General features: G+C 37.7%; 1 protein-coding gene across 3 annotated transcripts in view; it reads left to right on the plus strand.

Moving 5' to 3' along the window:
* PTN (pleiotrophin) overlaps positions 1 to 24,931 on the plus strand; it is a 70,315-nt gene that overhangs the window by 22,026 nt on the left and 23,358 nt on the right. The window lies entirely within an intron of this gene.

Consider the following 24,931-nt stretch of genomic DNA (forward strand, 5'->3'; position numbering starts at 1 on the left):
GCTTCAGAGGTATGCAAACTTGGGCCAAGGGGACCACAGAAATAGGGCAGAGATGAAATGAGTGGAGAATAAAAGCCTTGTACTTCTCTTTACATGAGAGGTAAAATGTAGCAGTGCAGGGGGATGTGGGTGCACAGTTTCTTTTCTAATAAGGAAGACACTGTCCTACTTTGGTAGATTCATCTGTCTACAGGCTCCGAAGTCGGAGGGGAGCTGCTGTCTTTTCTTTTTCTTTGTAATTATGGCATTTGAGCAGCCATCTCTCCATTTCTTCTGGATAGCATTGTCTGTTGGAGAGTAGCTCAATGAATGAGTACTGTGAGCTATCCCAACAACAGCAGATGCAACATGTATACTGATTATTGAACTGAACCCATTCTCTTCCCCCTGCTTAAGAGATTTGGCTCCTTTTTTTTTTTTTTTTTTTTTTTCCGCTCCCCCCCCCCCATTTGTTCTTGCAGGTGAGATGTTTGTTTCATATAACATTCAACATGTATTTTTTTTTTGACACTGATGACTAGGAGATTTTTAATTCACAGGATTTTACCTTCCTGTCCAGTAGGATTTTGGCTGTAAAACTTGCTCACATTCTTGTGGATGCAATGCTCCAGCAGGACTTTGAGTTCTGTTAGTCCTCTCCGTCCTGTTTTAACTTGAAAGAGAACATGCATGAAATGAAGACAACGAGGAGGAAACAGAGATTTGATTTAAGATGGAATTTGATTTACCTACTCTGTTGTGCTTGATACAGCTTCTCTTCATACACTGTGCTTTGTGTGATGGTTCTGTACTTTCAGCCTTGGGGATCTTGACTGGTCTGCTCAATTTCTTTCTATTTTCATACCCACTTGTAAATATCTTCTTCCCCTCTCTGCAGCAAATCCATCTGTTAATGTTGACTCTCCAGTACCAGCAGTAATCACAGTGCTGACCTTGTTAATCTGTGTGTTATCTGAGGCGTGGGAGTACACTGCCTTGCAGCAGCCGTAATAAGTTTTATTGGGTAATGCACAAGCAGTTTCCTTTCTTCTGTTGAACCGTTTTGCAAAAGTTGAAATGCAGACATACAGCACTGCATAAGCTGTAGTAATTATACTTTCCACTTAAAGTTGTCATGGTTTGGCCTGATTTCCATGACAGGGGATTGATGGGACCCGCGAATACAGTCCCTGGAAAAGGGAGGAGAGAGGAAAAAGACAGGGAGGCAAGACCAGATGAGGAAAAGAGTGGAATGAACCAAAGGAAAAGCTCAGTTTACTAAATACAGTAGTGCAGTGTGAGATAATAGAGTATGATACAGTATGATTGAAATTGAAACTGCTAACTCAAATAAAATGTGAAAGAGAGAGAGAGTTTCTGAAACTGAAGCCCTTACTGTAGTGCTGTAGATGAGGTGGCCAGGGAGCTAAAAGAAAGCAGTCTCCTGACTCCCAGTTCATTTGATCTTTTCCTCCAAATAGAAAATGGAAGTGGAAAAATGAAGTCTTCTAGGAGTTGTAGTTCATTCTTCTTTTATGAGACCAGGAGATTAAAACTCACGAAATACACTGATAATTCACAGAACTGCAGCACTAACTCTTTAACTGCCAGTGTGCTGCATGATGTTATGATGTGGAATACTGGAGAAAAACCATGTAACCATGACTATTGTATCCTGTTGACATGACAACACCTGGACTGAAGGTGAACTTGGAAAATTTGAGGAGAGGATTGTTTCAGTTAAATCAGGAGTGTATTGGTTTTAGGTCCTATTGAAACTGTAGCATGTCTGGTAGGTGGCTGTTCAGAATTCATACCTGTGGCTATGACTGAAAGTTGTATGTATGAACCTTAAACAACAAAATTTTGTTAAACAGTTCATGAACTAGTGAGGCCTTCCTGCATGATTGTCTGCTTCTGCGAATTTGGAGGGATTTAGGAGGGCTCTAAAAAAGTGTTGGTATATCCCTTCCCTCTTTCCCCACATTTGTAAGTACTCTTATTCCCATGTTTCCAGTTAAAGAGAGTGGATGATAGCATATCTGAAGTGGCCCATAACATTCAACATGATATTTATTTTTTTTTTTTTTAACACTGATGACTAGGAGATTTTTAATTCACAGGATTTTACCTTCCTGTCCAGTAGGATTTTGGCTGTAAAACTTGCTCACATTCTTGTGGATGCAACACAACACTGGGGATGTTCCATGGTTAGTAGATGCAAAACCCTACCCCAAACTTACTGTATTCAGTGAGGTCTGTTGAGTGTCCAGCCTTGTACAAAACTAAGCTTGCTTGTCGTGTGGAACCTAAACAAAACTGTGGATCTCTTCCCAGCTGAGCGCAGTGCTTTTGACTGAGCACTGACAAAGGCTGTACAGAGATGTTGTGGAGTCTCCTTCTCTGAGATCTTCAAAAATCTCCTGGATGTGGGCCTGCACACCCTTCTCCAGGTGTCCCTCCTTGAGCAGCGTTTGGGCCAGGTGACTTTCAGAGGGCCCTTCCAACCTCATCAGTTCTGTAGTTTCTGTACATTCCACTTTTGTGACTCTTCAGGCTTTTACCCTATCTCTATGCTTCTGTTGGTCAATTTGCATGCTGTGGATTAACAGTTTGTGCTGCTATAAGTGAGGAGAAATACATGAATTATGTTGCATTTAAAGAAGAGAAAAACAATACTAAAATAGTTTTTTACTTGGAAGAACTACGGCTAGTAACACTGCCATTTCCGTTACTGGTCTGACATAATGCCCCAGCTGACATCTATATGAAGAACTGTAACTGGAGGGACAATGTTCTTAGTCTTTAAAGGAGGCCTTATTGTGGTATAACATAACCTAGAAATGCAAGAAGATTAGTTGTAGGCATTCTGTATGGCTTCCTTGGCCATGGAGAGATGAAGACAAAGGCTAGCTTTGGTGGAAAGTGGGCTGAATCAGAAATGTGTTTGCTTTGGAGGAAGGCCTGAGTCTCCAGTATATGCAGAAGAACAGTTGAATGTTTTGCACTGCCTGAGCAGTGAGCAGTGGTCCTGGCTGCATGAAATGTTCAAATATGGCTTTTCTGAAACCCATGGGGATGACTTGCTGCCAGCAGAACTGGTAGGAGTGTTCTTGGAACAGGCTGATGTCAGCTGGGTGCTGGAATAGTTGCACTCTCCTTCCTGCCCCCAGTCTTCAGCCTTTGTCACCAAGAGGTCTGCTCTTTCTTTCTAAGGTTATTTCTGGGTCAGTAAAGAGGGAGATATAATCCTTGAGCCTTGTGAGGTAGTTTGCTTAATCATCTGAGCTTGTTCTGGCAGAAAGCTGCTTACAGCAAGCCTGTGTTGTGGCAGGGAGAGAAAGGGGTCAGGAAATGATGTAGAAGAGCCTGAATCATAGATCTGGAAATAAGTGCTGAAAATCTCACACTTCTGACGTAGAACTTGCATTGTTAAATCCCTCATCAATGACTGACTTACGTGAACGTTTGTATGAGGTGGAATCGCGTTACTCTGATCTTCTAGCAGTCGGAAATCTGACATCTACCTGTAACTATTTTCAATTAAATTCTTAGGATTTAGTAGTCAGATTTATCAATTTCTGCTTTTCCATCCTTTGAAATCCTACAGGATATCTTTCTTTAAGAATAAGTCACAGCATAATTAAGTGACCATCATTTGGATGGAGAAAAGAATCTTCGGGATGTATTTTTTAGTCATTTCCTTTGCTGAATTTCTTAAGATGGTAGTATACTGAAACTAGTTGCCTGCCTTCAGATTTTTTGAGAAACTGCCTCAGGCCCTGTGTCTTCAACAGAATTGGCTGAGCTGAACTGAGCTTCATGTCGAGGGACTTTCTTTATCAGCCTTTTTGGGATACTTTTTGTATCAGCCTTTAACCTATGAAGACTCTCCTCAATGCACAGCCTGCTTGTTGCTCCTCCTAGCCCACTCCATTCCTGATCCTCATCATCTTCCAAGTGCTCTCTCATCCCATCTGTTTCAGGCTTTTGCCATCTGTGACACAGTCTTCTAGCCTGAAAAGTGTCAGAGTCTGTTTCTTGGGTGACAGTGCTGGGACTGATTTTTTTTCTCAGTTCTGTGTGTCTAACATAGTGACAGCTTTTGTTCCATTCCTGTCAGCTTCTGCAGAATATTTCACATAACATGTCTACATGTATATGCAACGTTCTTAAAAACAGGCCCTTATCCCACCTTGGGAACTTCTAAGCTGTTAGAGAGAGCTGTAGTTCTGTGTTTTCTGCACAGTTTGGGGTGGTTTACTTCCTTGAGTTTGCTGTAACACAGGCCGTGTGTTGCACTGGACCAAGACCCTATTGCTCTTCCTCTGTTGCAGATGTAATTGTGCAAATATCAGCATGAAGTGAACAAAAGAACAAGGCAGTACATCTGTGGTAACAGGCTGCTGATGCTGTATGCATGCTCATCTCCTTCACATTCTACACATGGATAGTGTTCTGTGCCATCTACATGCTTGCTTTTTTCCTACTTAGAACTTTTGAATAGAAGTACCATTATTGCAAGTGAAGTGTGCGGGCTGAGACTTCACCTTTTATCTTCAGGACTGAATATCTCAGGTGATGAGCCTGAAGAACAAAAAAAGTCTAAAATGATTGGTGGACAAGAGATACAGACATATTTGAATCCAAGTCCATATCAAACCCTCATTTTATTCACTGTGTGAATGAAAAATGAAATTTTCACTTTTTGTGGGAAAAAGGTGGGAAAAAAACCCTTGGAAAACCAGTCCTGATGTGCTAGTGAGGATGTACTGCTGATCTCTGTGCATCAGAGCATCTCAGTAACCAGCAATGCTGCTCAAGGGATCTAGGAAGAGAATCGGACTAGTGCTCTATCAAAGCACTAATTTGCTCATCACTTTTGGCTGATGTGATTAGCAGTCAAGGCTAATTACTTTCAGGAATGCTCCCTCTTGCCTCCCTGGACCCGTACATGAAAAAGCTGGTGTTATGATCCTTGGCGATATAAGCTGCTCTTTCTTCCTTCTATCAAAGGTGAAGATATGAATGCTAATGAAATGGACATAGAGGAGTGCTTCAAGATCAACTATTCTTTCTTCAGCTTTTCTTCTCTCTATTTTTGCATTACATATATTTCTACAATGGTAGAAATATTCTGAAAAGCTATCCTAAGAATTTAGAAGCATTATGTAAACCATAGGTGTGCCCTTGTGAGAGCACTTTTTTATTTTTTTGGTGGAGATAAGTGAAAGTAACTGACGGACATGTGCATTGAGTTTATTTCCTTGCAAGCATGGTACAGCAGCCTAAGCAGGGGGTGGCGAAGAAGGCAGTTAATTGAAGTGGTCTGGAACTTTAAGCAAGTCTGAATTTAATTCTGCCTTCCTGCATGCATGCCTGCCAGCCATTCTTTATTGGAGAGGGAGGCAATCTTATCTCAAAGCTACACTTCTTTATTTTTCTTGACAAAAAGTAGAAACAAAAAAGAGCCAACAGATTTCAGTATAAATCTATTGCAGACTGTACAGAAGGTGGATTCAGCCCTGTTGAGCTAATGTTTAGGAGTGGAATCAGTAGTTGCTAAGATTGATGTACTGGGAGAGTTAGGAACATATGCCTTAATCCATAAAAGTCTAGGCTCAATGGAAGCTTGCATGCTGAAGATTGTGTGGTTACAGTAATACAAAAATGTAACAAGATGAATCAGCTTATAATAAACTATGATGCCAGTCATTTTCCAATATTCAAGATAAAGCTGAGCTATATTTATACTTAGCTATATTTAAATTGCACTGCAATCTGAGACGTTATCATCTGGGCACTGTGTAGAGGTACAAAAGATCCATGCACTGTGAATTTAGGTATCTCACATAGCTTAAAGTCCACATAGCTTTATATCCAAGCACATGCCTGGTTAACCCTATCAGTACAGCATGTTACAAAAAAAAAAAAAAAAAAAAAAAATCATGGGATCTCAACCCTTGTTCATTAAATGCAGCAAGTTCACTTAGTGTTAGTATAGTACATTCTAAAGCATGCAGTTTTACAGAAGTGAACACACACACCTGTAGCTGCATATGAGAGAAAGGTTCAAAATATGCGTCCATTGATTGTGCATGTGTGGTGTTGTTTTCTTTTTGTTTGGTTGCTTATTTATTTATTTATTTATTTATTTATTGTATGTGCGTGTTCTTTTTCTTCCAAGTTTTGCAGTAGAGCTAGGAAGGAGATGTGTACATCTTGTATTTCAGGCTTTGTTAGTAACGCATCTTTCAGCTCTTTTTTTTCTTGATTTATAAAAACCATAATTTTCATAAAGTTTATGCAATGGAAAATTATTCTTTACGCTTTCATCAACTTTGCTGTTTCACTTTGCAAATTTCTTTGAGTCATGATGCCAAGAGATCTGAATGAATATAAATCAGTCAGAAGCATTTTCTGTTTGAGCTTCTGTTTGTACTGCTTCATTCACACCGTATTGCAGATTAAACTTGAATTTGATCCTCATAGGAATTTTCTCAGATAGGGACTTAAGGAAAGACTCAGGAAAGCCTATTTCAGATACATATTCTTTGAAATCCATGTAAGGCTTTCTCTTTTCTTCTTGTTGGCAATAATTTCCAAATCCAATAATACAGTATGGCTATAAGGAGATCTTTTTTTACTTCCTCCCCTTCACTGTTTGCTGCATTTAACTTGAAAGGAGGCTGAATGTTGCCAGAGTCCTCCCACTCCTATCCTGGCCTCCAGGGGCTCATTGCAAACTGCATTGGAATGTGCCAAGACCTTTGGGACACCCACACCCGAGAAGGAAAAGTGGAATCAGCAGTTTGGTACCCATCTAGCCTTGACTTTCTGGCATTACTATTGAGAATTATCAGGGGTATATTGTCACTGTTTTATGTGACGGTAGTCACATGGAGATATTTCCCAGTCCAAATTTAAATCTGAGGCATTGTCATCACTAAGCATTTTCCAATTTGAAAAACCAAACAGGTAGCATTGTAGAAAATATGCAGTAATTATTATTATTTTTATTATTATTATTATTATTATCAATTATGTTGTATAGCGTGCCTGAAGTTCAATAATAATATAGCTGCAAGAAAAACTGTCTTTTCAATTTACATTTAAAATTGCAGGTTTTTTTTTTTCTTTTTCTTTTTTCTTTTTTGTTCCATTTGAATGGTTGGGTGTTACAACTTAGAGCAGGGAATGCACTTTTGTGTTACTCCTGGAGAATTTTGTATGTTCCCTGGCAACAATGATTGCTCTGCTAAACCATTTGTATTGTGACCTGTTCCCTTAATGGTAAGACTCAGAGATCATTTGCATCACTGGCTTTAGTGTCTGCTAATAGCACGAATGATTGATTGTTTTGGGATTGTTTTGGAGCTACTGCATGACTAGTTTTTTGCCGTCTCTACAACAACATCCATTTTGTTGCTTTGTATGTTGTTCAGTCACTTATTCAAGGTGAGTGAAAAATATTAATGGATCCTTTTATCCTTTTGATTACACAAGTATGTGTAACTAAGTGCAGCACAAGTCTGAACAATTGAACTGATGATGTCAATGTCTATTTTAATGGTGGTTTGTAAAGCTACTTTGACATAGAGGTAAACTATATCGAAGAATTGGCTTCTGGATTACGTAAACCCTTTTACCACTTTTTTTTTTTTTACTAAGTATCTTGTGTCTGTCAGCCTTCTATCTATACAATATTCTTGACATTTTCATGTCTGAGTGCTTTCAGCTATAGTAACGCAGACCTTTTATTACACTTCAGTATCCCGGTTTTCACAGTTTGCAAGCAGCACCTGCAAGATTATAAAGTCTTCTTGACTATTGTTGCTAAGTTCCAATAAGAGATCAAGCAGCATAGGGTCAGTTTCCATCCCCTCTGCCCCTTGCCCTCATTGCATTTGGCTGAGATTAATAATTAGCTGTAATATGAGAGAAAACAAATCATGGCATTTATTTTTAGGATGATGCCTCCCACAGAGAACTACAGAGTACCTTGTAGAGAGAGGCAGGCTAGAGAGGGCTTTTTAGAATACAGAGATTCTCCTCAAGAAACAAAGCAAGAAAATATATTTGCAAATTTAATTGCTTATTGTTGTTCTTGTTATCATTATTTGTTATTGTTTTCACTGTTACTGTTGTGTGTTATTATTATTAATAACACCACCCATAGAGAAAAGTGAGTACTCCTACGGAAACAAATGTGGAAGAAATGCATGACATATCTGGAAACTTGAGAAAACTTGGCATGTAAACAGCTGCTTGTTGTTAGGAAGAGAAAAATTACAGCATGAGTTTTTGGTAAAAAAGAGAAAATGGATGAAATGTTAAAATGAGGCTGGAAGTGAGGAATACGGAAGCAATGGTGGGAAAAGTGATGTTGAAAGGAACCCATTAAAGGACAATCTAAGAAGAGCAAGGGTAGAACGTGGATTGGAAATTGATATAAATAGAAAAGAGCTTTCTGTTTCTTTTTTCTTCCCTCCTCTTTTTTTTTTTTTTTTTTTTTTTTTTTTTTTTTTTTCCCCCTTTGCTAGCTCTATTTCCCATATATTTGTCTGAATTAGCAGATGTCCTGATTCTCTGGATTTGGTCCCATTATGCACAGCCTCAAGCCACAGGATGCAAAACACCCTGCTGAGTCTTTTACAAGATCAGCAAGAATAATAGATGAAAGAGTTCAGAATGGGATTTGTTGTCTTTATCTAAATCGCATGGTTATAAGTAACCCATTACAGGCAGCTGTGTTTAGAGTTGTATGCAGCTATAGGTATACCTGCATATATGGATGTGAATTTGAGTAGTTACACCAAATGTCAACAAGCCAGGAAAGAGTCAGTAAATGATAGATGCTGAACGCATGAACAGCCAAAAAGCTTTGCCTTACATGATAATGTTGTGTCCAGTTTGCTTTTCCTTTTACTTGTCATGCTCATCACATATCAGACCACATAGAGGTCTGTATTCATAAGTATGAAGAGATTACAAATACACTTGACTTTTCATCAAGAGATACCAGAAAAAGGAGTTGGTGACAGTGGACTTTTGTCTAGCAGGAATGTTGTGTTTTTGAGAGAACTCAATTGAATGTATAAAGATGTTTGTGCAAATGTGAATCAGTCTTGTAGGTATCAAAACTTTGCCCCAGCTTTAACCAAAGTTCACTTTAAATTTAGTCTTTGCCCGTTTAGATTTCATGAATCTAATTGTCCTGGTCAGTATTTGGACTCTGGGGAATGTGTAACAGTCTGTGATTGTTGCTGGACCAGTCAAGGACTGGCTGAGTCAACACCAGTGTCTGAAGCAGTGTTTGACCTATGAGAAAAGTGATTAAGTATCAACTACTTCACTCCATGTCCTGTGGCAGGTTAGTATCCCATGACAATTAGTACAGAACTTGTTTGAAAAATCATCCTTTATATCTCAACCAGAGGCACAAGTAGGCAGCTTAAAATCCAGTAGAGGGCAATGCTGTATTGCACCTATACGCATATTGCAAATGAGTCTACCTTGAGGACCTTCGAATTATTTTCTCTAGTGAGAAATCATGCATTTAATTTAAGATAGATTATACTAGCCTTGTGGTTGAGTCTTTTTTTTTTTTTTTTTTTTTTTTTTTAATTTAATCAAGTTCTGAAGTAACGATGGGAAAACCTCTCCCATTGGTAGTAGTTGTATTGCTAATACAAGGCTGTATGAATTGCGTTAGTTGTTTGAGCTGCACAGAAAAAAGAAACAATGATAACTTATCGTAACTTTGAACAAAAACTATGAACAGCTAACTTCCCCTGTTTTTTCTTTTCTTTTTTGTTCACCTCTCACTTCTTCACAACTTCATATATGGCTATTAACTTCTTCAGTTACTGCAGATTTATTATGCCTGCCTTCTCCTCCCCAGTTGTTATTTCTTGCATATTCACAAAACAAGAAGAGAAATGACATAACTCAATAGTTAAGTCACCACACTCTTGGGAGGCTCATTAAAATAACTCCCATTTACAGAAACCGTAAAGATCGTGCACATCATGATACTTTTCTGTCTATTAAACATCTGCAAAAAAAATTGAAACAAAATGCCTATGGGAAGAGTAATTTAGAGTTTCAAATATATTAATCTCTCCAAACCCTCGTGAAGCATTTCAAACTCAACAGAGATCTTTTAAGGTTTGGTGCTCTGTTTTACCTTTAGACAGTTTTTAGACTGTGACTCTGATCCTGCTTGAGGAAACTGTGCTCTTTGTGTCTCCACTCTGATTTGTGTATATTTCTCATGTATCTGATGAACCCAGAGTCTGACCCTTCAGGAGCTCTTTGTTCTGATTGGGCTCCTTGGGCCCAGACAGGAGTTCATGAAACTGGTTTTGCACATGCACAACAGCTTCCCCTTGTTACAACCTCAGCAGTTCATAGTAGTAATGCAATACCTGAGCCACTGCTTTTTACTAGACTGTTCTCCTGATTCCTGAATAAATCAATAAGCATAAAAAGTTCCAGCTGGATTTACAGGAAGAGACAAAGCAAACAAACAAACAAAAAAACTCTTAAAGAAACGCTGGAGTAGAAGCACCTTTTTTGGGAAACCTTGTGTGCTTTGTTCTCCCAGGCTGGACAATACTCATTAACATCTTGCGAAGTGACTAGCAGTAGCAAAAGATTTCATTTTAGAAGTCTGAAATATATATACATTTTTATCACACTTTTTTTGGTCTTTCTCCTGACTGTACTTTCAAAACAAATCATCAGTGACTCCCATACCTTACAAGTCAGTTTGCTTAAGCAGATCAGCCATGCTTACTAGAATGCAGGGCAGATTCCTCATTTTCTGAGGTTTTATCTGGTTATAACTGCAAAGAGCAAAGGAGAGGAGTGGGTGAGAATTTGTTACACTGATGTTTGTTTCTGGACACTAAGGATGGCATGGTATTCATTGATGTTATATTGGAAAGCAAGCAAAATACAATGTAAAACTTTGCAAATTCCATCAATTTATGATACCCTTTTTATTTTATTTTATTTTATTTATTTTTTTTTTTTTTTTTGCTTTTAAACGTTGAGTTCCAGAGTTCACTGTAACTATAGTAGAATTCAAGTTAGACAAAAGGAATTGAGCAGCCAGATGCAATCCCTGCTGTTTCTGAGGTATACATGCTACTATTTAATGATGGTATTGCATTTTCAGATCTGTATCCTGTAGCTAATGAAAGGAATGCAACTGATCTCATTTATATGGTTCCAGTCTTTGGTGTAAAAGTGCTTTTTATATTGGCATAGCAGAAATGTTACAGGCCAAGTGGATCTGAGGCTGAATAGAGCTATTTTGATTCCTCTACGCTGTTTTGTCAACTAGAAAACTGAGGACAACTGTTGCCAACCTGTTAATAGATTTTATTGGAACTGTGTCTATATGAGAGACTATTTACCAGAGAGCGTAGTGATAGGACAAAAGTGAACAGTTACAAACTAAAAGAGGACAGATTTATCTTAGCTATAATGAGGGAATTCTTTACTCAGAGGGTGATGAGACGCTGGAAATAGGAGAAGTTGTGCATGCCCCATTCCTGGGGGCATTCTAGGCCAGCTTGGATAGGGCCTTTGGCAACCTGGTCTAGTCCAAAACCTCATGGCAAGGGGTTTGGAATGAAACAATCTTTACTGTCTCTTCCAGTTCAAACCATTTTAAGATCCTATTCCTGCCCCGCACAGCACAGCTCTGTCTATGCAGCATAAATTCCTCCTAGGACCAGCGCATTGACACAATTAACAATTTTTATACTTCAATTATAAAGTATAAGAAATCAAGAAAAAAATAAATATTAAGGGGTTTATGGCAGCAGGGCACATTAAAGATGTAGCTTTTTCAGCGACAGAGCCAACAGTTTGGGATTCAGAATTAATTCCCGGACAAACTTTTCCCTAATTGATCCATGCAGCAGTGCAGTTAACTTTGGTTGCTTAAAATCCCAAGCCTGGAGTCATTCACCTCGCTGTCTTTGCGTGTGGTTGGTGCTCCTGGTGCTACTTAGCGCTGCTCTGGGGGGAGGCGGATCTGCTGCCCACCCCGGGGTGGGAGCTGTCCCAGGTGCTGGCTTTACACCCAGAGCACTGGCGTGTGAGCTCCCGCTGACCGGCCTGAGCTTTCTGTACTTTCTTCCCCAAATTCTAAGTGATAAAAGCAGATTTCACTTTTTCATCCATCTCTACTGTAAATATGTGGAGGTGCATAGTGGCAAAAGGCTGCTGCCACATTCACTTTCCAAAGCCTTACACTTGTTTATAAAACAAGCCTCACAATACAGCTTTTCTTAAGTCTTCAGGAGTGCAAATATAACTTGCAGGAAGCGAAATTCCATTGTCTCTGCTCTGTAGCAAAGTGTTTTAATTTTTTTTCTAGGACATTTGGACTTGGTCTCTGGATCCCAAGTCCCAGCTGAGAAAGAATTCAAATGACTGAGGCCTAAACCCCTGATAATGGGGGTTTATTAAGGAAACACTAACAGAGCTGAACTGGAGTGGACTGAATGGCCAAACTGAAATAATGGAATGCTTGTGGCAACCAGAAAATGATTGCTTATTGGCATAATCCCAAGATAAACTTCTGCCAAGAGCATGCAGTCTTTCCTGGCCAAGTTCTTCATATGGAGAAATAAAGTACTGAATTTCTGCACGTAATACCAGTGCAAAAGAATGGGAGGAGAAGAAGTAGCAGTTTGCATGAGGAAGGGAAAAAGTGTACATCCAAAACGATGTAAACAGTGTGATAGCTAGAGCTCCACTGATCAGTAATGATCTTTAAAGTGATGACTTGTGTTTAAAATTTAGAATCATGCTCTGGAATGCAGGTTTTAACGCAGGACTCCACTCTCACTTGAATCTCTACCCCTCAGAGCAGCATGCAGGGAAATAAAAAATTTGGAACTCTGTTCCTGTCTTCATGAGCAATTTCTTTCACACATGATAAAAGAGGACTGTCTTGCAGCTCTGAGACACATTCTCAATGAAGTCTTTCAAATCACACTCAACCAATGTTCTATTTTCTGAGAAATACAGTTATGAGCTGCAACTATGTTTCAGTACAGGTTTAGTAAAAAAAATATTGACTAACTGCTACTCACACAAGAAAGGAAAGTGTAGTGAAGGTGCTCCTTACTGTACCCTGTTATTATATAGAAGACTTTTGGACAATACATTTAGAAAGGGAGCTATGATTCTTATCCCCTCTACTCAACTGGAAACTTTTTCCCCAGCCAAAATATGTCTTATCTGAATGCAGCAAATACCATCCTACAGTGGAAGTAGTCTCTCCACATCTAATGTAAAATCTGATCATGTAGTATAAAATACTTAGTCACTAGGGCATAACAATCCTTCCTTCTAGGAAAATGCCTTTGAGGCCATTAGAAACTTCTGTATTGTGAGGCAAGTAGAGTGTCCGCAAGTAGAGTGGGAGACTGAGATACTCACCTCAGAAATAGTTGAGCTGTTTTAGGAATCTTTTGAGGAGTAGGAAACAGTATTCAAAACTTCTGCTATCAGTCACAGACAGAATCTAAAGCTAAATCTTCCAAGGTTTATTTATTTATTTTTCTTTGAAATCAACGTAAAGCTCAACAGAAGGCATAACCTCAAATGATTTTTTTTTCTTTTCACTTCTGACAGTGGATTATCACTCAGTTTGTGTAACTAAATGATTTTTCAAGGCCCCAAGGGGGTGGTTCTCAAATAGATTTTCGATGGATGCTGTGATATAAATCCAAAGCCAATTTGAGCCTAATTTGGAGAGAAGAGGGAAAGGATTTTGTCTGAAAACAACCGACCAGAAGGTCAACAGCAAATCTGTGCTGTTCTCAACCCGCATATTTTTTTTTCTCCCACTTATTTGCATTTAAGTGTGTGGCATAGATATAACTTTTTAAAAAACATTGTCTTATTTATATGATAATAAGAACTCTATTTGAACCAAATCAGCTTTCCAGCAGTACTTCAGCCTCCTCCAGGGCTGTAGACTCCTTTCCAAGTTTAAAAATGCCAACTTCATTCTACTTGTTTTCCTGGCATCTACTGTGCTTGTTCTGCGATGCTGTGATAATACAGTATGTCACAAGTACAATTATCTCCACATGTCTTCATAGAACATGGACTTTATTTAAAATAATAAATAATAAGTAGCCATTGTGGTTTGGAAAGACGACTCTGAAGAAAGCTGGTTTTAGAACAATGTGGCTTGTCTTAAGGACTTGCACCTTCCAGTGGTTGAATGATGTTTTCAAGTTCAGAAAACTGATGATGATGATGATGATTATTATTATTCCTGTTTAAAATGTGAGTTTTTCAGTGGACTTAAGAGAGCTTTGTGACCTGAAGCAGCTGTAATGTTAGTGGCTTATGAGGAGATTCTCTTCAGAATGGATATTTAGGGATCAAGGAGTGAAGGGAAGGGAATGCATTACCTGGGATTAGAAAAAACGAGACTTGAAAGGATAATCAAAAGAGCAGGTAGAAGTGGTGAATGTCACCATACAGAAGGGTGTCTGATGATAATATTTTTAATCAAATGGGTTTTCCTTATGGATTTTTTACCAATGCTTTGCAACTGATTAATGACAGAGAAAATCTATCAGTCATGAAAATCCTTTCATCTCACCTCCATCACTCTCACACCAGCCAGATGAAAACAGATACTGAGAAAAAACACAAGTGCTTTGAATTTTTGCATAGGTGGAAGATAGCTGGCAGGCACAGTGGTCCCTGAATAGTAGTCACACAACAGCTGTTATGTGACTGAAAAAAGCTGATTAATTCTGCAGCCAGTTATTTTGGTGGGAGTATACAGTTATGCATTGACTTCCAAAATGGAAGATTTTAAGGAGTGTACAAAAGTCCCCAACAGTCTAAAAGACTAAGAGGTTGCTCTAAAGTTTCATTTCTCATGGAAGGTACACTATAAGTCTGTCTTCTACCATCTGCATGTAATGGTATATCCATAATATATTTTAACATATGTATCTCTATATAGCTATATATGTAAGCAATAAAGACTATTCCCCTGAATCTGACTGGAAAGAGAGGAAAAAAAGCCCTCAACCTAACAGTCATCTCAGGCAAAGCAAAACTCAAATGCACTCAAGTATTTGACAATATATAAGTACGTTTGGAGAATCATAACTGTCAAAGATAAAGGGTATCTTACAGCTTTCCTGCAACAACACATTGAGGCAGTGGAGCTGTTCAGTACTGCTGCCATTCTCCTCTGTATGGGGCAGCCTGGTCACCCTGCTGGAACTGCAGAGAGACAAAATCCAGAAGACAAGAGCAAACTGCAGCTGATGCTGGTAATAAAATAATTCCTCCTTTACATAATTGTTTTCATTATAGGATTATTGGTATTATTCGAAAGAAGAAAGTGTTATTATCCTTATTTCATAGACAGAGAAGTGAGGGCAGTAATAGATGCTGTAATTTGCTTATTGCCATCAAGCTGAAAATACTCTCATTGGGGTAGAAGGAGAAAAAGAAAATGAGGATACAGTGGAAACATCAGTCTGGCTTGTATGGTGCAGCTATTTCTTAAGAAATTCATATTATAGTTCTCAAATTGTGATATATTCATAAATAATGGTGTGACCACTGGGACTATGATAACATTAGTATGTATCTGCACCCCATTTTTCTTCTCTCATAACAGAAGTAATTGTCTTTGGACCTAATTACAAAATAGTTACATTCATTGTTCACTCCTGTTTTTTTCTGCCTATGATATCCACGGGGTACTGTTACAAATACTGCTGTTAAGAAAATCAAGCCTCCTAAGTTTATTCTGCTTCAATAAGTAGATTTAGAATAGTGAAGAAAACTTGTCCAGACAGAGACAGTGAAAGACTCCTCTCTGTCATATGTTTGTCAAATGGATGGAAATATGCTATCCCTTTCTCTAATATTTTCAGAAGATACTCAAATATATCTTTGGTAGGTAAAAACACATTAGATGTCCAAGTAGGTGTTAATTGTCTTATAGCAAAAGATTCTGTATTACATTTTTTCCCCTCTTTTCTGATCCTGGAGCAGTGGCAATCTAGGCACTTTTGTGAGAGGTACTGCAAAACTGTGAGAAATACCTTCGGTGTCTTAACAGTCTGAGGAAATCAGAAGAGCACTGGCTGAAGCAAAGAAACTAGCTGATGGGTGAAAAGGCAGGCAGGAAGAATAACTGTAATAAGAACTTGCTTTTTTCCAGATAGACATTTTGTCCTTCTGCTATTATCGAGTTTCTACATTTGTTGCACACTGGAGAAACCATGAATCAGGAGTTGAATGAGAGTACAGGATTTACTGATAGATGAGACTGGGTCAACTTGTGACTACAACACATGGTTTCTTCAGGAGAAACGATTGGATAAAGATGATGCACAGGGGAGTTGATTCAGAAGCTTGGCCTTCCTCTACTGAGCCAAAAAGTAGTTTTAGAGAATGTATGTGGGTCTTCTCTGGTCTTCCCTGTGTGTTGTTGTCTCATCAAATCCAGGATAGTTCAATCTCATATCTAGTCTTGGAAAAAATGAAAACGTAGAGAAATTTGGTGTGATTTCATAGAGAATGACAAAGAAATTGTGAGTACTGTGATAGAATAAAAAAAGAATCACAGTAACAGAAGTGACTTAAAAGAGGCCTTTCCGTTAGAATCCAGGAATGTAGTCTTATGAACTGAAATTTCAGTGGTGTTTTGTTTTTTTAAACCACTCAGCTAGAGCTGTGGGAGAGGAAAGATGATAAGACAGTTGCAGAAGTCAGTGTTAGTTATCACTTGAGAGCCCGGACTCATTCAGACGCACTATGAGCAAACCAGAAGAGGTAAATACATACATTGTGGATGAGAGTATAAAAAGGTCAAGGAAAGAAGGAGAAAATTGCTACCTACAGTGAAGTTCATTTAGTCTTTCATTGCAGCTTCTAAGAGGGGAGGCCAGTTCTAGACAAATGAACTCTATTCACTAGTTTGGGACATATAAATACCCACTGCCCTTTTACAGTTAATAAATGTAGTATTTACTTTGACAGGACAGCATGGTTTTTGCACACTTACATTGGTAATTTCTTAAGATCATCTTATGATACTGAAAATTTTTTTCTTCTCTTTTATGGCAATTGAATCCATCTTCTTGATCAGATATGGGTTACAGTGTCCTGGGCTGGTGATATTTTGTTTAAAACTTGCAATGCAGGAATGGCATTGCTCTTGATGCTCTCTGGCTGAAAGGGCTGGATAACCATAAGCTCAGGTGCAGGTTCAGATTTCTAGGTCTAATGTTGTGTTACAGAAGCATTTGGAGATTCTGTCTATTAGTACCAGTAGGATCTTTGATTGAACTTGTATAACATTATATTTTTATGGTAGGGAATATAGTTTATTAATAAGTTCATAAGAACAAAAATAAATATATTATAAATTGTAAAAACACTTTCCAAAACCTGTTGTCCTATCTCATTGAAATTGATGTTCTCCCATGAAACATCTCAATTCTGACAAAACATTTTCACTGGAAAAAAAGTTCAGCCTGTATTATTTTGCCAAATTCTTTTCCTGAGTCTTGAATTGTTCTAAATTATGGTCTGCACTAAAGCACAGAATTCCCAGGGATATCCATTATCAGTTTGAACTATTAATTTATGTTCAGGGAAATAGAAATATGAAATATCCACAGAGTGTGTTTGTCCTAGCCTGATGCAAGAGACAAGCATGCAATCATCTATGCAAATATCAACGGCTAGGGGGACTGTTATCCACAAGTTAACTAATTACTTTTGCTCATTTAATTGAACAAAGCTAGATGGGGCATGCTAATTTATCATTGTTTTCAACTTTTTCTTTGTTTACATTTTAATTGTTTTCTTCCATCACGCTGCTTTTAGTTCCCTGCTCATTTTTATAGCGTTGACATATCCCCCACTGTATTTAATGCTCCTTTTTTTTTTTTTTTTTTTTTTTTTTTGAGTGTGTGTGTGAGCGTGTGTGTCCTGTAATGATGTCTATGCTGGAAAGAGAACATAAAGTTGATTACATATTGAAACATTTAGTCCCCATAGTGCACACTTCAATTTTTGAAGTGAAATGTTTGATTTAGTCTTATCGTCAGGGTCATGCTATGATTATTTTTTCATTTTTAGCAAAACTCTCTGATTGTGGCTTGTTATTATGGCTACCCTGTCCTGTAGCTGTGGGTAAATGTTAATTTAAAAAAAAAAAAAAAAAAAAAAAGTTGACCAAATATAATTTTTGTTTTTGTAAATTTTTCTACTTCTCCCTGTCTGATTCCTATTATTTTTTTTGTTCACTACTATACTGCTTGAACAAGTTGCTACTTCATAGCTGCTTCCAGTACTGGCTCTCCTTTGAAACAATTGATCTTTCCTACCTTCTGCTGTTTAGCAGCTTCCCCCTTCCTCACAGAGGGTAGAGCAGTGCTGGAGGCACCTCCAATCTGGGGTGGCCCTTCTCTTCATCTTGGCAATGAAGAGGAGAGGAAGAAGAAAAGCTGAGAAGTGCCTGTTAGCTGAAACTCTGTTAGTGCACATACTGAGACTACTGGCCACTTCTATTTGGTATTTCTGGTACTGGTCCCAAAATATCATGATTATTCTAACAGGTTTTCTTTAATAAGATCATTCTAAAACACAACCATGGTTAGAAATGAGAAGGCTTGCAAACAGCAGAGATAGTGCAATTTGATAGACCATTCAGTTGATCTAATTACAAGTACTTCTTTCTTCTCCAAAGTTGGCTTTTATTTAAATATAAAATATATATCTGCTTGAACTCTACACAACATTTCTTAGATCCATGAAGGTGCAACCAAATGAAGAAGAGCAGCAAGTTGGCTCAAGTCTTCTGCCACAAGGAAGGCCTATGAATTTTTACCCTTGTGGAAGAATACAGAGAAATTTGTCCAATTTCCATGTCCACTTTCCATGTCCACTTATGTTTCCTATTCAGAAAGGAAACATAAAGTTAACAAAGATATTACATCAGTTAAAGAAAGTGCAATACAGTGACAGGATAGCCACAACAAGCAAATAGTTCTATTGATAACTGCAGTAGTCACAGTAGATGTGTAAAGACGTTGGAATGAGAACAATGAGAAATACTGGATTCAAGTAGCCTGCACAATTAATAAGAGAAAATCTAAGGAACTATAGTATGTGCAAATATCACTAGGTATTTTATTAAAGGCTGGTAGGCTGTTATGCATAGGGTTGAAGTTCATGATTCAGACCTACTTTGGAGGAGTGGAAAAATGTCTACAATTTTATGTCAGCACAAAGATGGATGTGGATTTAGCTAGTTTTTTTTTAGTTTAGTTTAGTGTTATGCATGAGAAAAATAAAATAGCATTAAATATTTTCATTATAGAAGATAACTATAATTCTCATTATAGAAAGGTTTTCTTTCTAAATGTAGAGGGCAAATGGTGTTAATAATAATAGGGGCTAAGCATTTGTGGATTTCTTCACTGGTTACCATAGAGCTATTGAAACTATATGACCTTAAAGATCATCCTGAAAAATAACCATTAGTGTCAAGTGTTAACAAGATCATTTAGTTTATATAAAATAGGGTCATAAACTTTACAAGTATGATTAAGATTTTCAATTTTAAAAGTCATTTTTAAGAAATGTGAGTTGTGTTGACCCAAAGAAAATTTTTTAATGAAAAATGAAGGAGAAAAATGCAATGAGAGAGTAATTCCAAACCCATATGTTAATCAGCCCCATAAGTGCTATCTGGAGCATAAATGGAATTTTAAATTACATTTTTCTTGCTCAAGAAAGTACGGTTTTGGAAATCGAGAAGTTGCAGTCCAGTGAGAATCAACAAAAATCAAGCTGACTTAAATATAAATGAAAATATAAGAAAATTTAGATTTTTTTTATAGTGTTGCAAATAAAGACAATGAAGGAAATATGTGCAGGAGTGTGTGAGGGGAAGGAGATCACTGGGGTTTACAGTTCATAAAGGTCTGTTTCGAAAGGTGTGTGTTTACCTCAATATTCTATATGGAAGATCACTAGGATGTAGGGGCATGTGCTGTGTGATGAATGAGAAAGAGACCTGGGGAAGCAGAAGTCTCTGCTGCTGCTAGAGATGTCAAACTCCTAAGAAATGAGTGCTTTCAACTTCTTTTTAATAGTGAAACTGTATTTGCATCTCAGATTACTGCAAAAATGACACTTGACATTCTGAGTTCATTAAGAAGGTTTGTTAAAACATGCACCAAATATTTCTTGCTGTTGAACAATTGGAGCAGAGCAAATGTAATATTTACATTTAGGAAAGGGAAAGGAAATAGATTCAGGTAACTACCCTCAGGGGACTGCAAAATAGAACACATTTGAATATGAAATTAATTTAAGAAATGGAGGTAAATATTAAGTTTCATTAACCACAGCATGTGTTTACAGAAGGGAGACTGTTTCCCTTCTAGCTCACTTATCTGATTTTCTAGATATGACTAATCTGGGACTAATCAAACTGTGATTTATTAAAGTATTTATTGTAGGACTTGATGAAAAATTATTAATTCAATCAGAAAAAAAAGGATTATCTTGTTTTTACTGATGTTATGCTGATTCACCTACACCTCCTCTGAGCTCTAAGGTCAATGGTTTTGTTATAATGTTGATAATGGGGATGCCATAGTGGTTTGTCAGCGTCTGGAGTACATGATGTCCATGTCCATGCTGATAGTTTCTTTTTCCACACGTTAGGATCAACTAGGAGTCAATTTTAATGCTTGCTGACTGCTTTTGTACCTTTTTGTTTCTTCAATGGTCTACAGTTCCTGGTTACTTATGGATTTACCATATACACAGTCCTTTTTGCATATATTATAAACTATTTCTTTGTTATCCTTCTAACCTCTGCTTTCATCTAGCTCTATGTCTGCATTTCATTATCTGACCACTGCTGTTTTTTGTTGTTGCTGTGCCTTCAGGCTGGTGTCTCCCATGCATGTACTTAACACTATATTCTATCTCCTATTCTCAAAACCTTTCCCAAGACACTAGTTTTGTATTTTTCTATAGTGAGTGATTATAATAGATAAATCATAAAACCTGGGTGGCTCCACACAAAGATAAACAAAAGTAAATCAAATTAGCCATAGCCAGATGGTCAATTAGAAAAATTGCTGCTGCAGCAAAACTAAATGTGACAAATATGTAGACAGGTCTAAGAAAACTCAGACAGAACAGGGCTCAGTCTTAAGCCGTGCAAACTCACTATAGAGGCCATGCTCTGTCGTAAGAAATGGCAAGACGTAAAGCGTTGCAGTACATGCAGTGTTTTAGATTAACCGCGTTCTCAACATAGATGATGTTTGGCATACTTCACTGGAAAAGCTGGAAGATATGGATGGGTTAAATCATGTGACAAAATTTGGAAATTACACTCGTATATTCTAAGAATAAAAGACTTGTTTGTAAAAGCTGGGACCTTGCCAGTCGCTTTGGGAAGAACAGATGAAGGGAAGGGATTTTGAGTAATAGTTATTAACAGGAAGAAAGCCACCTGCAAAAGGCATATGTGATCCTAGAATATGCTGCATATGTTAACTTTGTTAGGGTTAAGAAAAATAAGCATTGCTGCTCACTGGCGGAACTTCATCTGAAATTGCCTATTTTGTTCTGGATGGTCTTGTTGAAAAGACGGCTTGTTCCTATTGGAGCAGGAAAGGAAAGAACGGTTGTTACTGTAAAATTAGATCAGGAGGCAGTGAGGGATTTGGAATGGAGGCTGATGCTCAACTCAGGTCTTTTTAAACTGTAGATATAGTGTGATTTCTGTTTAGCTCTCACAGGTGCTCAGCATAGATATTTTGAGCCGCCTCCACCCTTTTTCTGATTTTTCCTTTATTTTTTTTTTCTTCCAAGCAGAGGTTGATTGAGAAATCAACTGTAAGACTGAAGTAATTCCTGTGCCTCAATGTTGTTGGGAGAAGCCATTTGCTACAGGGCATCTCAGCTGGGCTTCAGTTCTCACCTCATTACACATCTCATGTTTTCCTAACATTTTCTGTTTCAGTGTTTAATTCTCATTAACCATTTCTCTCTTTTCTGTTACTGTTTTGGTGCTCTTTTCATGGCTTTAGTGGTGTCATTTCTTATTTACTCTCTTTTTCTGATCTTGTTCCAACTCATCATTTAAACTGTTTAGAACTCTCTCTACCTTTACTCTCCCTGTTCTGCAGCTCTTTCCACACCAAATGTCTAATTTCTTACTTTCTCTTGTAATTTTTTCCTCTTCTTATTGCTTGTATATATCAGTACCATTTGCTTATGTTCTGCTTTTTGTTCTGTTTAAGGCCTGTCATATAGATTTCTAGAAGTACTTTCCCTTCATGGCACCTAATCTGTAATTTCCACTGATATAAATGGAAGTTTCATTATAATAATCAAAACATCGAAAATGAGTCCACTTGCTAGTAACATTTAAATTGAAGGTTGAACTGGAAATATTAACACAATCTAATGGAAAAGGAAAAGCTTGACACCTTATGAAGAAGAAGCTATTTTTAGTGGAACATGTTGTTTTCAAAAACAAGTCCAGATTGACAGTTTTTTCTCCTCATCCTTTCAATGACCAAGTGAAATACTCGCAAGAAAAATGGAGGATTCATCTTGAATAATTATTGACAAGTGGGATTTTCTTTCCTTCTGAAAAAATACTTAATATTTAATAGGTACTATATATAGGTTATAGGAGATACTTTCATATATATATATACAATATATATATATATGATAATGTCATGAGTGTATGTGCCCTTGCTAATCTATCATGTATAATACAATGATGTAATTTGCTGTAGTCTCACATATTACATCAGATTCAGTGTGTTTGTGAGGTGTGAAACGAGGCATGATTCTGTTCAACACAGTTTTCCACTTGCTTATAATTAATAGCGAAGGCACTTTAGGAAACAGCTTGTCTCTCTCTGCCAGAGGGATACACATATCTGTGGGTTCAGTGTTTCCTTAGACAACTTGGCAAGGATTTCAATTGCAGAGGAACCTGGAGTCTTTGACAAATATGCTACATTGGGGCTTCATAGGGTTTTGTTTATAAGGCTTTGGAGTTTTTTGGACTCCACAAACTAGGTATTTTTCCTCCCAGTTTTGTGGAAAATAATACAGATGAAATTTGAACTTAAGTCTCTGTCAACTTGATATAAGGCATCTTCCCTATGGACAGACATTTACAACTCTTGCTGTTTCTGGCAGCTCATGAAGTTGTGCATTACCATTTCCCGCTGCTAGCAGCAGTGATGTAGGAGGAAGCTCTTTGCCACCCTAGCACGTGCCTCTGGCATGTAGTGACATCCTGTGCTACAAAGCTCCTATGCAGCCTTACTTCATCAAGGACTATTTGTCCTTCCCTATGTGTGTCCACATGAGCTGATAATACTCCAACTACGGATTTAGTTATTTGGAGGAGAGGAAGTGAGAAATTGTAGTGGAAATGGGATGAGAGGTGAGATGCAGTGCTGCTGATGGTGAGGTTTCTCTGAGGGGTAGTGCCTGAAAGGAGAAAGTTGAAGTCTTAACAATATTGTGAGTATGTTTAGTTATGAAAGAAAAGTTTGTGTGGTAAGGCAAATTAAAAGGCAGACTACTTATTTATTTATTTATTGCATATTTTACTTACTCATTTATTTATTCTTTTATTTATTTATTTATTTTTAAAAATATGAAATTCTCTACATGGAAAAAAAAATAGCAAAAGAAAGAAAAACTACACAGTAAAGCTCACACAGGATCAGTATGTGTCCAGGCTCTGTTTGAGTTCCCTGGTCATTTCTTTGACCTGCTGTTTTCTGAAGCAACCTAAACTGGTGCTAACAACAGCTACTTCAGGCATCTGAATGCCAGTTATCTTGCAGTTTTCATATAAACTTTAGTTAAATAAAACAATTACATTTTCTCATTTGGCTTCTAGCGTGATATTAAAGCTCTGTACTTAAAAATAAAGTCCTTGTGCTGTGGATTCTACTCCAGTTATTCATGTCAATTGCAGTTATGTTGCTTTTGAACAAGATTTTTGCCAGCAGGGAATACTGAGAAGTACCAAATTAAATTTCCGATGCATTTTGTCTTTAGTTCATGGTGAGAATTATTACATAAATTTGCTATGCTTAGCAGAAGGAACTCATATTTCCTCTAAAATGTCTATGGCATCAGATTAGTTTTCAAAGCCATCATAATGGCACTGTTGATGCCTCCTCCTAGACTGTGGCATAGCACGGGCCTTGGTTTGAAAAAAAGGAGGTGGAGAAACGCTCCATTCAACCTACTTTTATTCTGCCATCTTGGAACCCTATTGCCTACTAGAGAGATGTCTTTGGGAAAAGGAAAGAATGATGTTTTCACATATAGAGCTGTTACGGCCATGCTTTTAGGTAATGTTCTTTAGTATGAGAGTGGTGAAGTGCTGGAAAAGGCTGCCCAGAGAGGTTGCAGATGCCCCATCCTTAGAGGTGTTCAAGGCCAAATGGGCAGCCTGGCCTAGTATTAAATGGGGAGGTTGGTGGCCCTACCTGTGGAGATTCATGATCCTTGAGGTCCTTTCCAACCCAGGCCATTCTGTGATTCTGTGTTTCTGTGTAAAATGATACCAAAATGTGCTAATGCAAATTACAACAAAGTGAAAAGGAAGAATGCATGTAAACTATTTATGTCATCCAGTTCTAAATGACTTTTGGTGACTGGCTAATAACTGATGCTTCACCACTAAACAAACAATATTAATTTGTTTTTATATTGGAATATATGTTTCCTAAATCCAGTTTTTGGGTTCATTAGCATGCTATGAATAGTGTCTGTGTATTCAAGTCCTACCTCTGTGCCCATTTTGCATTTCAGGTTAACTGCTATTAAAAAGAGACACTAACTGTAGGGG

The sequence above is a fragment of the Centrocercus urophasianus genome, unplaced genomic scaffold (assembly GCF_019232065.1).
Source record: "Centrocercus urophasianus isolate 14NV4802_14NV808 unplaced genomic scaffold, USGS_Curo_1.0 seq_73, whole genome shotgun sequence".
In the NCBI taxonomy this organism is placed as follows: domain Eukaryota; kingdom Metazoa; phylum Chordata; class Aves; order Galliformes; family Phasianidae; genus Centrocercus; species Centrocercus urophasianus.